Below are 15,204 nucleotides of genomic sequence, written 5' to 3'. Positions count from 1 at the left end.
ATATTTTCAGCCACCGGCTGCAACTCTATTAATAAACTGTTTATTAACATTATTATTATTATTATTATCATTATTATTATTATTAGCATTCCATAGTTAGGCTGTGTGAGGAAAGAAGGGTGTACTCTAACGGGTTATTCTAGTGTGATCGACATCCATAGAGAAAGAAATCTATTAACTGCCGATCCATCATCTGGTTTCCTGTCCACATTATAAGAAGGAGAATGAATCCCTTCTACAGGAAATCATTTCCATTAATTAGTTGAACGCTTTCTCCAGGTAGCCGATGAGGTGAAGCCTTGTAAACACACCAATGACAATTTTTTTATTGTAATATTCTCTCTCTCTTCCTCTCTCTCTTCCTCTCTCTCTCTCGTTTTGAGGTGTTTCCGAGGTGTTTAGATTGGAATGGGGGGGCGGTTATACGCAGACATAATTAACTACACAGCTGATCAGTCTTGCCAGCCTCCCTTGATATTATATTCTTCATAAGACTTCAGTCAGTCTTACCAGGCAAACCTTATTGAAATATTAGTCCTTTATTTATGTCTTACTTGAATATTTATTATGGTACAAATGTTGATGCTGTAATAGTAGTAGTTGTTGTTGTTGTTGGTGATAATTATAAAGAAAATAAAAGTTATATTGATAATATTCATCATAGTGTGGTACAACTATTAGCATTACTAATTATAACAATAGTTATAGTAGTAATGATAATAATAATAATAATAATAATAATAATAATAATAATAATAATAATAATAATAATAATAATAATAATAATAATAATAATAATAATAATACAAAAAATAATAACAATAATAATCCCAACACCAAGTCCAACACAGTTAATGAAAACGGTTTACAGTATAGAAGTCGGTAGTAAAGACAAGAACAGTGATTTCCTGCATTGACGGATACCTTGGTTAATGTAGGGCAGCGCAGAGAGAGAGAGAGAGAGAGAGAGAGACTTAACACACACCCATCATCAAAGACAATGCATTACCATTCATAAATTCCATCATACATCTTGCACAACAAACTATCAAGGGATTTAATTATTCAGTGAAGGTAAACAGTGACTGCCAGACTAACAGCGAATGTTTCAGATACTGGTTCAATAAACAGACAGACAAAAGATTCATCCGGGAACATCCTTCATAAGACGGGATATTGTTGTGAAAAACCTTTACTTCATATCTTACCTGGATTAATGTGAGTCATTGATCCAGTTTCCTTTATGATGATGAAGGGAGTTTCCTCGTCTTGGGTGACTGAGAAGGCGGGGGAGGAGGAGGAGGAGGAAGAAAATCTGACTATCGCCATGCAATCAAACACGTCCTATCCTGCCCTGTTAAAACCTGCTATACGTCCTATCCTGCCCTGTCAAAACCTGCTATGCATCCTATCCTGCCCTGCATTACAGGAGGATCTAAATAAACTGCAGGGGTGGTCTGAAAAATGGCAAATGAAATTCAACACCAGCAAGTGCAGCGTACTTGATATTGGAAGAACAAATACTTATAATGTATACAGCCTTAACAACATCAACCTAGAGAAGTCGACTTGTGAAAGAGACCTAGGGGTACTTGTAAGCCTGGACCTACGGCCTAGAAAACAGTGCGTTAATGTTCGAAATAAGGCAAACAGAGTATTGGGTTTTATATCTAGAAGTATAAGTAACAAGAGTGCAGAGGTCTTATTGCAACTATATCTTGCGCTAGTCAGGCCGCACCTCGATTATGCGGTTCAGTTCTGGTGCCCCTATTATAGAATGGATATAAATTCACTAGAGTCGGTGCAGCGAAGAATGACAAAAATGATTCCGGGACTTAGAAACCTTCCATATCAGGATAGGTTAAAGAAACTTAACTTGCATTCCCTAGAAAGACGATGAGTGCGGGGAGATATGATAGAAGTATTTAAGTGGGTGAAAGGAATCAATAAAGGGGATATAGATAAAGTTCTTATAATATCCGAGCAGGATAGGACTCGGAGCAGCGGATTCAAGTTGGATAAGTTTAGGTTTAGGAGGGAGATTAGGAAGAAACTGGTTCACAAATAGGGTGGTGGACGAGTGGAACAAGCTTAGCAACTTTGTAGTAAGTGCTGGAACGCTGGAAAGTTTCAAAAGGAGGCTAGATAGATTCATGGATGATAGAAAGTGGTAGTAACTCTCGACAGGAGCTGCCATGCAGAGGCCAACCGGCCTATTGCAGACTCCTTATTTTCTTATGTTCTTATGTTCTAAAACCTGCGATACGTCCTATCCTGCCCTGTCAAAAACCTGCTATACTTGCTATCCTGCCCTGTCAAAACCCGCTATGCCTGCTATCCTACCATGCCAATTTGCCAAGTTTCTTTACGCCATTTGCCTCTGTCTACCGAGCAGTAATTGGGGATGTTAAACGATTTGCGGATCGTATTCCGGGGTAATGGTTGGCCAGTATAGTTGGCGAGTTGTCCGGTCTTCTCTGACTATTCTTTGACACTGGGTCATGCAACTCGTTAACATAGGGTGTGTTTGTTGTGTTAGCGACAGGTTAGGTTAGGTTAGGTCTAAACAAATTCACACCTAGGCGGCCCAAGAGACAGCCATCCTCAAACCGGAAAGACAACCATTATATATTATACTTTACTTGTCTTTTACTTTATTCTTTCTTAGATACGTATTTACATTTTTTATATACTCCCTGAAGGTGGCAAAGTACTCCCAGTAGAAAGTATATCTCCCCTCTGCCGCCTCCTCCCACAGCTCTAGTAGCTACAGGACACACCCAGGTACTCGGCTCCCATCCTTCCTCACTCTCTGGTTAAGTGAAGCGACGCCGTGGGCATTAACAAACCCATAAGGGGATTAAACCTGAAGGCTCATTAGTCTTCCTGATTTTACCTGTACTTAGGTCATCATCTTACCTGTATGGGGGAGGGGACGGAAAACAAGGAGGAGGAGGAAATGGAGGAGTATGATAGAGAAGGAAGAATAAGAGGGAGGAGGGAGGAAGAGTAGGAAGAAGAGGAGAAGGGGTAGAAAAAGGAGGAGGAGAAGGAGAAGAAGAGGAGGAAGAATGAGTATGAAGATGAAGAGGAGAAGGAGAAGAACGAAGGGAAGAAGGAAAAGGAAAGGAAAAGGAGGAAGAAGAGGGGGGAGCGTGAAAAGAGAAGAGGGAGGAATTGGTCGGAGAAAAAGAGGAGCAGGAAAACAGGATAAAAGGAGAAGGAGAAAGGAAGAAAAGGAGGAGGAGGAGGAGGAGGAGGACAGAGTTCCTCATAATTCACCTTAACGCATGAATCATCACGTTCTCACACAGCCAACATCTTATCGTCCTTCTCATTTACCTCTTACTTATTCCCTCTTTTCCTCAGCTCTTCTCTCCGACTCTCTTAACAATGTATATTCTCAACACACCTGAATTGTTCTTCTTATTTAAGTCTAAAAGTTCAATGTTAACATGGGGCTGAAAACATACACACGGACGAACACACACAGACACTCACACTCACAAACATGATCTTCACTTCTCATCCTTATTAAACTTGGATAAAAGTCACTTTTCTGCCAATTTACTTAATACTTCAGGCAGTTTCATTTTTAATAATAAGGATTTTGATAAAACATTTTGTTGTGCTGAACGATGTGACCTGAATGTCTGTGTTATATTTTGTTAAGGTGTGCATTGAACTATATTACGCAGCCTTGATATAGTTAGACAGATACGTCCGTCTGTGTGTATCATCGTCCTGGCAAGATAAACATGCTGTATGTTCTTTGTTGTATTTCAGTAAAACATTAATTCATACTCAGTGGCTGTTTCTCTGTCTGTCTGATATACAGTTTGCATACAACACACTGTGGTCGCCCACCTCCTGATCTCTCACTGCAGCTCTCCAACCTTCGTCAAGCTGTGATGCCTATTCAGATTACTCTCGTGTTGAGCTACACATTTAAGATTTTGGCTCCATTAGTTCCTCTCATTAAACCCTCCATCTCTCTCTCTCTTTCACCCACAGATTGAATGGAAGACATCGCATCAGGGGCAGCCAGGAACTCCTTCGTCTGATGTCATGTTTCCCACTCAAGGACACTTTGGCTAATCATCGAGGGTAGAAGGTGACGATGATGGAGTGTGTCACCTTCTAATGACCTGTGAACATGTGTGATAAATGTTGTGGAAAATCATCTGTAAGATATGAAGTCCTGTGTCTTATCTGGGACATTTAGGGAAGAATATAAGATCATTGGGTGATAAATAATGATGACGACTTTAGTTTTAGTAAATAAAAGACCAACATAAGATATTATTGGACCAAACACGTTCACTGGTAGAAATGAAAAGTTGATCGATCCTGTGAGACACCTAATAAAGTTATTATTCTCTGATAAAAAGTCAAGGTCATACGTGGAAAGTGACCCACAACGATGCCACCAATTGTTCAAGTTTTCTCGAGAGAATTGGCGATAAATCAGTAGTCCAAGTGTCTAGCGATGGGGGACTCGTGGGAAGTTGACGTAGGTCCTATGACATATTCAGACATTCCTCTCCTCACCATCATGGATATCCCCGCCAACAAGACTTATACAGGCTGGTCCCTCACCACGCACGAGGAGGAGATCAACACCGTCTCCTATTCCATCACCAGTAACGACACCAAATGGAACGAGTCCCTTACAAGCGACTCTCACGGGGCCTATAATGACAACCATTCCCTGCCCATCGATATGAGATTCAACGACGGCCATATCCTCCTCATCTCCAGCTACTCCAGTATATTCTTCATCAGTTTGGTGGGGAACCTGTGTGTGCTGAAGGCCATCCTAGGAGGTGGACGGAAGCAGCGCAAGTCACGGGTTAATCTCATGTTACTCCACCTGGCCATCGCTGACCTTATCGTGAGTACATAACGCACTTTTGTTCTTCTCTTGATAGTGTGTGTGTGTGTGTGTGTGTGTGTGTGTGTGTGTGTGTGTTACCCTGTATATATATATACTGTATCTGTGAATAATCTTACCGGTCTCTAGATAGTCTCTACTCGTTCAAGGTTTTAACAGCAGCAACAACACACTGCCACATTTAACAAAGTATAATAGACATATCTCGAGCTATTTCTATCAAGTTTCTATCTATGTAATATTTGAAGCACAACACACACACACACACACACACACACACACACACACACACACACACACACACACACACACACACACACACACACAAACACACCGATATATATTCTTAAAAAACATATTTCACTATTTATTACATTAATTACATTTTACAGAATAAGACAAAACTTCTCGTTGTATGCTTAGTAATGAAGAGAAAGTTGAGAGTAAACGCTGCTGGTGTTTCCCGGACTCATGACCCAAGGCAGACTCAAAGACCGTCTCAAGTCTCATTACCTGTCTTAGTGGACGGGAATTGAGTTAAGATACAATTAGGGAAGGATTTCAGTTTAATTACCTTCCCTGTCGTGATTACTGCTAATGAGTTCGTTGTAAATTGAAGTTACTGTTATCGAGTTATTCTCCACGAGCGTAAAATGTCTTACTTAATATTAGCTTGTGATAAACTTGTAGTGTTGCTATGTAAGTACACGGTGATGTATACTGTCGTCTCTCTCTCTCTCTCTCTCTCTCTCTCTCTCTCTCTCTCTCTCTCTCTCTCTCTCTCCCAGACAAGCATCATTATTACAGGTATGAAGGCCTATCATCAGCATAATATTTTCCCATACCTTCGAACATGACAATACAATGAGATATTACAGCAGCCACAGTAGAGAGCTTGTTATGGACGCCTCTTATTAAGAGCACATCTAACTGCGAAAGTATTAGGTAGTGAACGCACACAATCACACGCGCCTTTATCTCTGAACTCAGTTAAGAAAGTAAAAAGGAACACGTGTAGACTAGAACACTGAAGGCTTCAGCCCCCTGGTGGGACAGGGCTGTAAAGTGCGCCACGATAAACAAGGATTGGCTCTCATCCTTCCAAATGACTTGAGCAATTGCTTGGAAACTTCTTAACAACAGTTTTATGGACTTTTTCCTACACGTCTCTCGGTCTGTCGTAAAAAATGTCAAAGGTCAAAATGGGTCATTCGTCCACCTTCATTTTGGTTTAACGATTCATCCATAGATGGAAATTTTTAAGGATTTTTCTCCTTCAAAATACAATTCTGAGTCGGTCCTTGGTATATATATATATATATATATATATATATATATATATATATATATATATATATATATATATATATATATATATATATATATATATATATATATATATATATATATATATATATATATATATATATATATATATATATATATATATATATATATATATATATATATGTGTGTGTGTGTGTGTGTCTGTAATATATATTTATATATTATTATAAATGGACATACATACACGCGTGCGTGCGTGCGTGCGTGCGTACATGTATATTTATATTAATATATAATACACACACACACACACACACACACACACACACAGAAGAAAGTCCAGTAATATAATGCATAAAGGAGTCTCTGGGAGGATGGGGAGAGCAGACCCGAGCCAGAGAGTGAATCACCATCAAGGATTGTTTCTATAAAAACCAGCAGGAGGGTAAATGGTGACGTCACCACCCGTAGCAGGAGCCACCTAATCTGAATGAACCACATGAGACGCCGAGCAAGATAAAAGCCTGACCTGCAGTATATTGGTGATGTTCCTTTGTCGTTGTCTTTGTGTGTGAACAAGACCACGACCGATACATTACTCCTTACCACCACAATCACCACTACCACCACAGTCACCACTACCACCACAGTCACCACTACCACCACAGTCACCACTACCACCACAATCATCACTACCACCACAACCACCACTACACCACAATCATCACTGCCACCACAACCACTACTACCACCACAATCATCACTGCCACCACAACCACCACTACCACCACAGTCACCACTACCACCACAATCATCACTACCACCACAACCACCACTACCACCACAATCATCACTGCCACCACAACCACCACTACCACCACAATCATCACTGCCACCACAACCACCACTACCACCACCACCACAACCACCACCAAATCATCACTACCACCACACCACCACTACCAACCACCAACCACCACCACCACAATCATCACTGCCACAACCACCACTACCCACCACAGTCACCACTACCACCACAATCATCACTACCACCACAACCACCACTACCACCACAACCACCACTACCACCACAGTCACCACAGTCACCACTACCACAATCATCACTACCACAACCACCACTACCACAACAATCATCACTGCCACCACAATCATCACTACCACCACAGTCACCACTACCACCACAATCACTACCACCACAACCACCACCACCACAATCTCACTCACCACAATCATCACTACCACAACCACCACTACCACCACAGTCACCACTACCACCACAGTCACCACTACCACCACAACCACCACTACCACCACACAATCATCACTGCCACCACAACCACCACTACATCCACTCACTCATTGCACAATCATCACTACCACAGTCACCACTACCACCACAATCATCACTACCACCACAACCACCACAATCATCATTTGCCACCACAACCACCACTACCACCACACAATCATCACTGCCACCACACAACCACCACACCACAGTCACCACTACCACCACAATCATCGCTACCACCACAACCACCACTACCACCACAATCATCACTGCCACCACAACCACCACTACCACTACCACCACAGCCACCACATCTCACTCACCACACCACAACCACCACTACCACCACAATCATCACTGCCACACAACCACCACTACCACCACAGTCTCACTACCACCACAATCATCACTACCACCACAACCACCACTACCACCACAATCATCCACCACTAACCACTACCACCACCAGTCACCACAATCATCACTACCACCAACCACCACTACCACCACTACCACACATCATCACAACCACCACTACCACCACAGTCACCACTACCACCACAATCATCACTACCACCACAATCATCACTACCACACATCATCACCACACCACTACCACCACAGTCACCACTACCACCACAATCATCACTACCATCACAGTCAATACCATAATCATCACTACCACCACAACCACCACTACCACCACAATCATCACTGCCACCCATCCACCACCACCACTACCACCAGTCACCACAATCATCACTACCACCACAACCACCACTACCACCACAATCATCACTGCCACCACAACCACCAATACCACCACAGTCACCACTACCACCACATCATCACTGCCACCACAACCACCACTACCACCAATCATCTACCACCACCACCATAATCATCACTGTCACCACAATCACCACTACCACCACAGTCACCACTTACCACCACAATCATCACTACCACCACAATCATCACTGCCACCACCACCACAACCACCACTACCACCACCACAATCATCACTACCACCACAACCACCTCTACCATAACAATCATCACTACCACCACAATCATCACTTCCACCACAATCGTCATCAATGTCAATGAAGTGGTAAAGGTACGGTGTGTCTCTCTCTCTCTCTCTCTCTCTCTCTCTCTCTCTCTCTCTCTCTCTCCTTCATTTATCATCCTCACATACGAGAAAAAAAAAACAGCAAATAAAAAATGCGCCCAAAAATATTTCACCCAGACAGAAACGAGCAAGAATCTGAATCCTAAATTAAATGTAAACAAACTAAAGCCAATATCTTATTTTTTTTCTTCTATTCCTCCAGAAGAACCATTATAAATATTTCCCTAGAGCGGACCTTGAGTAGTTCGTGGGGGTACTGTGAAAACTCTCACTACTTAACAAATATGAAAGACAAATAAATATGAATTAGGTATACTGAAACTTTCTTTGTATTATTAAAACTTTCTCAACCATTGTATATACTGGAACTTTCTTCGTATTATTAAAACTTTCTTACCCTTGTCTATACTGAAACTTTCTTCGTATTATTAAAACTTTTTTCAACTAATGCTTATACTGAAACTTTCTTCGTATTATTAAAACTTTCTCAACAATTGTCTATACTGAAACTGTCTTCGTATTATTAAAACTTTCTTACCATTGTCTATACTGAAAATTTTTCATATTATTAAAACTTTCTCAACTATTGTCTACACTGAGACTTTCTTCGTATTATTAAGACTTTCTTACCATAAGCTACATTAAAACTTTTGCACAATTTAAAGTGGAAAATCTCTCACTTATTACAATTTTCTCATTATTTAATCTATCAAAACTTTCTCGTTCTCATTAAAACTTTCACACTTTTTATTTTTTCTTAAATGAAATGCAGTATCTGTCTTTAATCTCATTCTCTAGTTCTTTCCGCAGAGAGAGAGAGAGAGAGAGAGAGAGAGAGAGAGAGAGAGAGAGAGAGAGAGAGAGAGAGAGAGAGAGACCCTTTATTCTTGAAACGTGTTTTGTTAAAATTGCCCCCAAAATTCTGTAGTTTAATTACCATTCTCATTCTATTTTTCTCCCACATATTGAATACTTTCCCAGCATCTATCTTTATGCAACTTAATAATTTGATACTTTTCTTTAACTCCCAGAAAGTTGTTTGATATTTTGCTGAGAAGTTGTAAAAATAGTTGACTAGTTTGGCTTCGTGGGAGATTCTCGAGGTTGGCCAAGTGTTTAATCGCTTCAGTGATTTATATAAAACATTTTAATGTTTTATATCACAGTCGGTATCTCTTGAGGAACACGAGGAAAATATTAGCATCCAGTGTTTACGTTTCTTCAAGAATTTCGGCAAAAAAATACAATAAATTAAAAGAATTTCATTCAAAACTTTGTTGATATCAAGTTGGATAATTAATAATAATTTGATGCCTTGTTGACAGTGGGTAAAGGTATATAATTATAGTCTTAACTAATAAAATGAATCATTAGTGTGTACATCTCTTCATTAACTCGGGTAAAACCAAACATGAAAATTGACCTCGCTTTGGACTTTCTTACGTGATGAAAAATAAATAACAATTAATTAATCTGACTTAGGACTTACACGAACTTGCCTAAAATAGAAAATAAACTTAAAAATCAACACCATTTAAACCCTCATATAACTACTGAAAGTTTAATAACAAGTTCAGTTCCTTGATGAAAGACGACCACAGAATTTTAACCAGTTTAAGTGTCTCTTGAGGCCCTGGGTGGCCCTTGAGCAGCGGTAATTAGGAACTCACCAATATTGCATAAGAAATGACTAGTTTTGTTGAGCGTTTCCAAGGCAACAGTGATGGAGGTGGTACACGCTGAATGGGAAGGAAGGAAGGAAGGAAGGAAGGAAGGAAGGATGATGATGATGATGTGAAAATAAATTGAGGAAAATAAGAATGAGAGAGAGAGAGAGAGAGAGAGAGACCTTAGTACCAGTGGTGGTGGATGAGAGGGTGGAAGAAAAGTGAGAGTTTGAAGTTACTGTGGAAGAGTTGAGTGAGATGAGAGGTGAGTGAGGTGAGAGGTGAGTGAGGGAAAGTAGGAGAGTGAGGTGAGAGGTGAGTGGGGGAAAGTAGGAGAGTGAGGTGAGAGGTGAGTGAGGTGAGTGAGGGAAGTAGGAGAGTGAGGTGAGAGGTGAGTGAGGTGAGGTACATACAAATAGTTAATAAGGAGGGGAAGAATTTCTAGGTTAGGAGTGAGGGAGAAAAATGGAAGACAGACAGAGAGTCAGACAGACAGACAGACAGACAGGCAAATCGACAAACAAATTAACTGAAAGATTGACACACAGGAAGACAGGCAGGCAAACAGACGTACAAACATACAGAGAGAGAGAGAGAGAGAGGAACAATTGGCTTTATTTGTAACATCACGCACCTGTACTTCTCAGCCCACCTCGTCTAATTGCTGGGGGAAGGGGACTAATCTTCACGTGTGTGTGTGTGTGTGTGTGTGTGTGTACGTGTGTGTGTGTGTGTGTGTGTGTGTGTGTGTGCGTGTTTTAACCAAAGTTAACCAATTAGGTACGGACATTGTGACACCTTCAACTAAGAGTGATAGTCATACAAACATGTGAGGTGGTCTTATCCCAGGGTGCCGCTCCTCTTCTTCAACACACTATATTTGGCTCTCACTTATTTTGGTCACTAGTCAAAGTCTGTCTCCAACTCCCTGTCATTTCTCAGTTGTCTCTTGTGTCGACTTCCGTATGCGCCCTGGTGCTTTATCTCTCACGCACACACACACACACACACACACACACACACACGTACACCCACCCACACGTACACCCACCCCCCACACAACCACACCCCCACCTTCCCTTCGCCCAGTGTACATAAGAGATGCCCTTAACGTGATAATAATCCCTATAGACCAATATTGCCTCCAAGAATCACGGGAGGATTCTTCACTGATCCCGTTAAGAGGTCATATGGAGGGTCATGTTAAGAGAAAATTAAGTGGATTTTAGACCTCAAGATTAGGGAATGGTTTAGGGAGGTAGAGAGGTAGGTGGAGGCGAAAGGTGGAGGGGAAGGTTGACGAGGAAAGTGGAGGAGTACAGTAGGTGGAGGAGGAAGATGGGGGAAGCTGGAGGAGAAAGGTGGAGGGGAAGGTTGAGGAGATAAAGGTGGAGGAGAGAGGGTGATAATGTACCGTGTGGTACTGCTAAATAACTGGATAACGTTGGGAATCATGGCAGTGAAGTGGAGGATACTGTAGCTAGCGGTAATACGGTAAGCTTAAGGCTATGGTAATACGGTAAGCTTAAGGCTATGGTAATACGGTAAGCCCATGGCTATGGTACTTCGGTAAGTTTAGAGCTACGGTAATACGGTAAGCATAGGGCGATGGTAATACAGCAAGCTTAGGGCTATCGTAATATGGTAAGCCTACGGCTATGGTGATGTGTTGGTCACACAATATATATATATATATATATATATATATATATATATATATATATATATATATATATATATATATATATATATTAGTTCTTGATTTGATAAGTGGCAGGGCCGAAGTAAACACTTTGACACTTTGTTGGTTTTGTTTTAGTGTAGAAAAATATAGTTTCACAGGTACTGAGTTCAGTTGAGCGTATATTGTACCTTCTCTGCTAAGGGAAATGTCTTAGTACACTTTTATAAGAGAGCACTTAAGTGAGATGTTCACTGGGTAACAGGTGATATGAAAGTGTCTCTCTCACGCGCATCCTGTCAGGCGGGCCTTACAGGATACACGTCAGGTTGTTGTTGTTGAGAGGCGGGGACCCAGCTTGACCTCGCTCGCTGGCCAGAGGAAATGTCAACTCACCCATTCACTCATACACATGGGTGAATGACTTGGTGAATATATGGGTAATATACATTTGGGTAAATATTTATATAATACATATTGTGCTGTTACACCGCTCGGTCACCTCCAACCGATGTCCTCACGGATTAAAACCTAGGTGTACCTAACCTTGTTACAAAAAGGTGTGCTTAGCTAAACTTTTTCGTCGTTTATTTGTTTTTTGCAATTCCTTCCGAAAAGTTTTCTTAGAAACTATTGTGTACCTAGAAGAAATCTTCCTGTAACAAATTATCATAACAATCAAGGAACTGATAAATATGATGGTAGGTATAATAAAACCAGGTAGGATTATACCGGAAGATAAGTATAAAGTGAAGAGAATCCTGTAAGTCAGGAAACTGTGTCTCATTAATATAAGATAGGAGGTTTAGCTTATCAGAAACAATATGGAGATCTCTGAAACTTATATTTAAGGGAAATGGTGTGGGAATCAGCTCAGAAGTAATATTTGTGACAAATGCAAGATGATGACGAGTAGGCAAGGTTGTGATTGCATTAATGCATTACTGCTAATTTCACAATAGTCCGGTACAATATGATAACCGTCTACCATTAAATGTTTGCCTACATCCTGACATATAAGTATCACACTGGTTTGATTCGTGAAAAAAGAAAAATTGCACATTATTGACATGTGCGTGATTTCCCTTATTTTTGACCTGACCTGACTAGTCACGTCACCACCCTTCTCTTAAGCTCCTCTACGTGTGTGTTGGTGTGGGGATTAGTGGATGTCATCATTATGACCTGACCTCAGGTTTTTAGGTCACCCTGTATATTTAAGCCTCTATCTGTCCATGTAATCAGTTGCCTCTGAAGATGTCTTGAATAAGACGAATGCTAAGACTCCGTTGTTTCCATTTTCCGTGTGATTTTATCAAGATTTATCTTATCCACGTTTTCATTGTGGATTTACATGAAATATGTATATATATATATATATATATATATATATATATATATATATATATATATATATATATATATATATATATATATATATATATGTATGTATATACAGTGTATATATAAATATATATATATATATATATATATATATATATATATATATATATATATATATATATATATATATATATATATATATATATATATATATATATATATATATATATATATATGTATATATATGCATATATATATATATATATATTAAGTTATTAAGGTTATTATATATATATATATATTGTTAAATATATATAAATATATATATATATATATATATATATATATATATATATATATATTTCCATTTTTAGTCCATATAACACGCTGACTTTGAGTATATAATCAACGACCTCACCAGCCAGGACTCGAACCCTGACATGCTTTTAGTGCTCTTTTGTGGTATGGTCGGTAGCGTTCCCTGGTCCCATGCATTAGGTCAAGGGTTCGAGTCCTGGCTGGTGAGGTCGTTGATGATTATCTATATATATATATATATAGCAGCATATATATATATATTAAGTTGTTATATATATATATATATATATATTTATTTCATGTAGATCCACAATGAAAACGTGGATAAGGTAAATATATATATATATATATATATATATATATATATATATATATATATATATATATATATATATATATATATATATATATATATATATATATATATATATATATATATTGTCATAGGTTGCGCTGGGCCTCCCGCACAACCCATCCCAAATGTTTGTTTAGGTAGAGATAAGGTACCTGGCCAGCCGATAGGGGTCATTTCACGCCTCAAAACCACATTTTAGCCAGTGGTTGATTTTTTATTTTGCCGCTTACAGCGGCTACTTTATTGTGCACCCCACACTCATCCTGTGAGCGGTAGCGCAAAAGGATTACAGAGTAGAGTTTACAAAGGGTCATAATAATTTTCCCCCGTTGTCAGGATATCATGGCATTGAATGTTACACAGTATTTCATTTACATTATTTGTTTAGTTCTATACATAAAGGGTAACTTATTCACAAATGCGCCAGTACAGGCGTGCGAGGCAGTATGTCTGGCCTCACACTTTGTTATTTACATTTACGTGAGAGGTATTCAAGCACATTGAGTATTTGGTTCTGTACATGAGAACTGATATAGTTACGAAGTGCAAAAAAGTGGATACACTCTTAATATGTCGGCTATCTTGCCATTAGAGATGAAGTGTTGTGTCATTTCACACACAGTGTCCTTGGACCTGTCCCTAAAAGGTTTTATCTTCACACAGTCGAGGACCTAGTGTTCAAGTGTGTGGCCATATGTCTGGCCACACACTTTACATTTAGTTTTGTTTACATCTGCTTGAGGAACATACTGCCAAAGGTACTTATATCCTAACCTTAATCTAGCGGTTACAACATCTTGTAATTTAGTGATCTTGTACTTGCTCCAAATACATATTTCATTTGATACATCTCATCATGGCTACCTATGGATCGACTAGTACCTGTTTGCACTAGTCTACTTGCGTCAAACTCATCAATAAGTTCTTTCCTAATTAAAGTTTTAAGGGTTCTTTTTGACACACCCAAATTGTATTCAATGGTGTCTTTGTTAGACGCGAGTTTGGCGAGGGCATCAACTCTGTCATGTTTTATGAGGCCTATGTGAGAGGGGATCCACAACAGTTTGACCTTGACACCCCGGTCAACAAGGCACGCATCTTTGTGTCTGGCTTCAGAGACAAGAGGGTGACAACCTGAGTCGCGGGTGCCAAGGGCAAGTAGTGAGGATAGAGAGTCAGTGATGATGAGACTGTCAGTAACAGTGGTTTCT

The sequence above is a fragment of the Homarus americanus genome, unplaced genomic scaffold (assembly GCF_018991925.1).
Source record: "Homarus americanus isolate GMGI-L3 unplaced genomic scaffold, GMGI_Hamer_2.0 scaffold34921, whole genome shotgun sequence".
NCBI classification, from domain to species: Eukaryota; Metazoa; Arthropoda; class Malacostraca; order Decapoda; family Nephropidae; genus Homarus; species Homarus americanus.
This window is presented reverse-complemented; position numbering follows the sequence as displayed.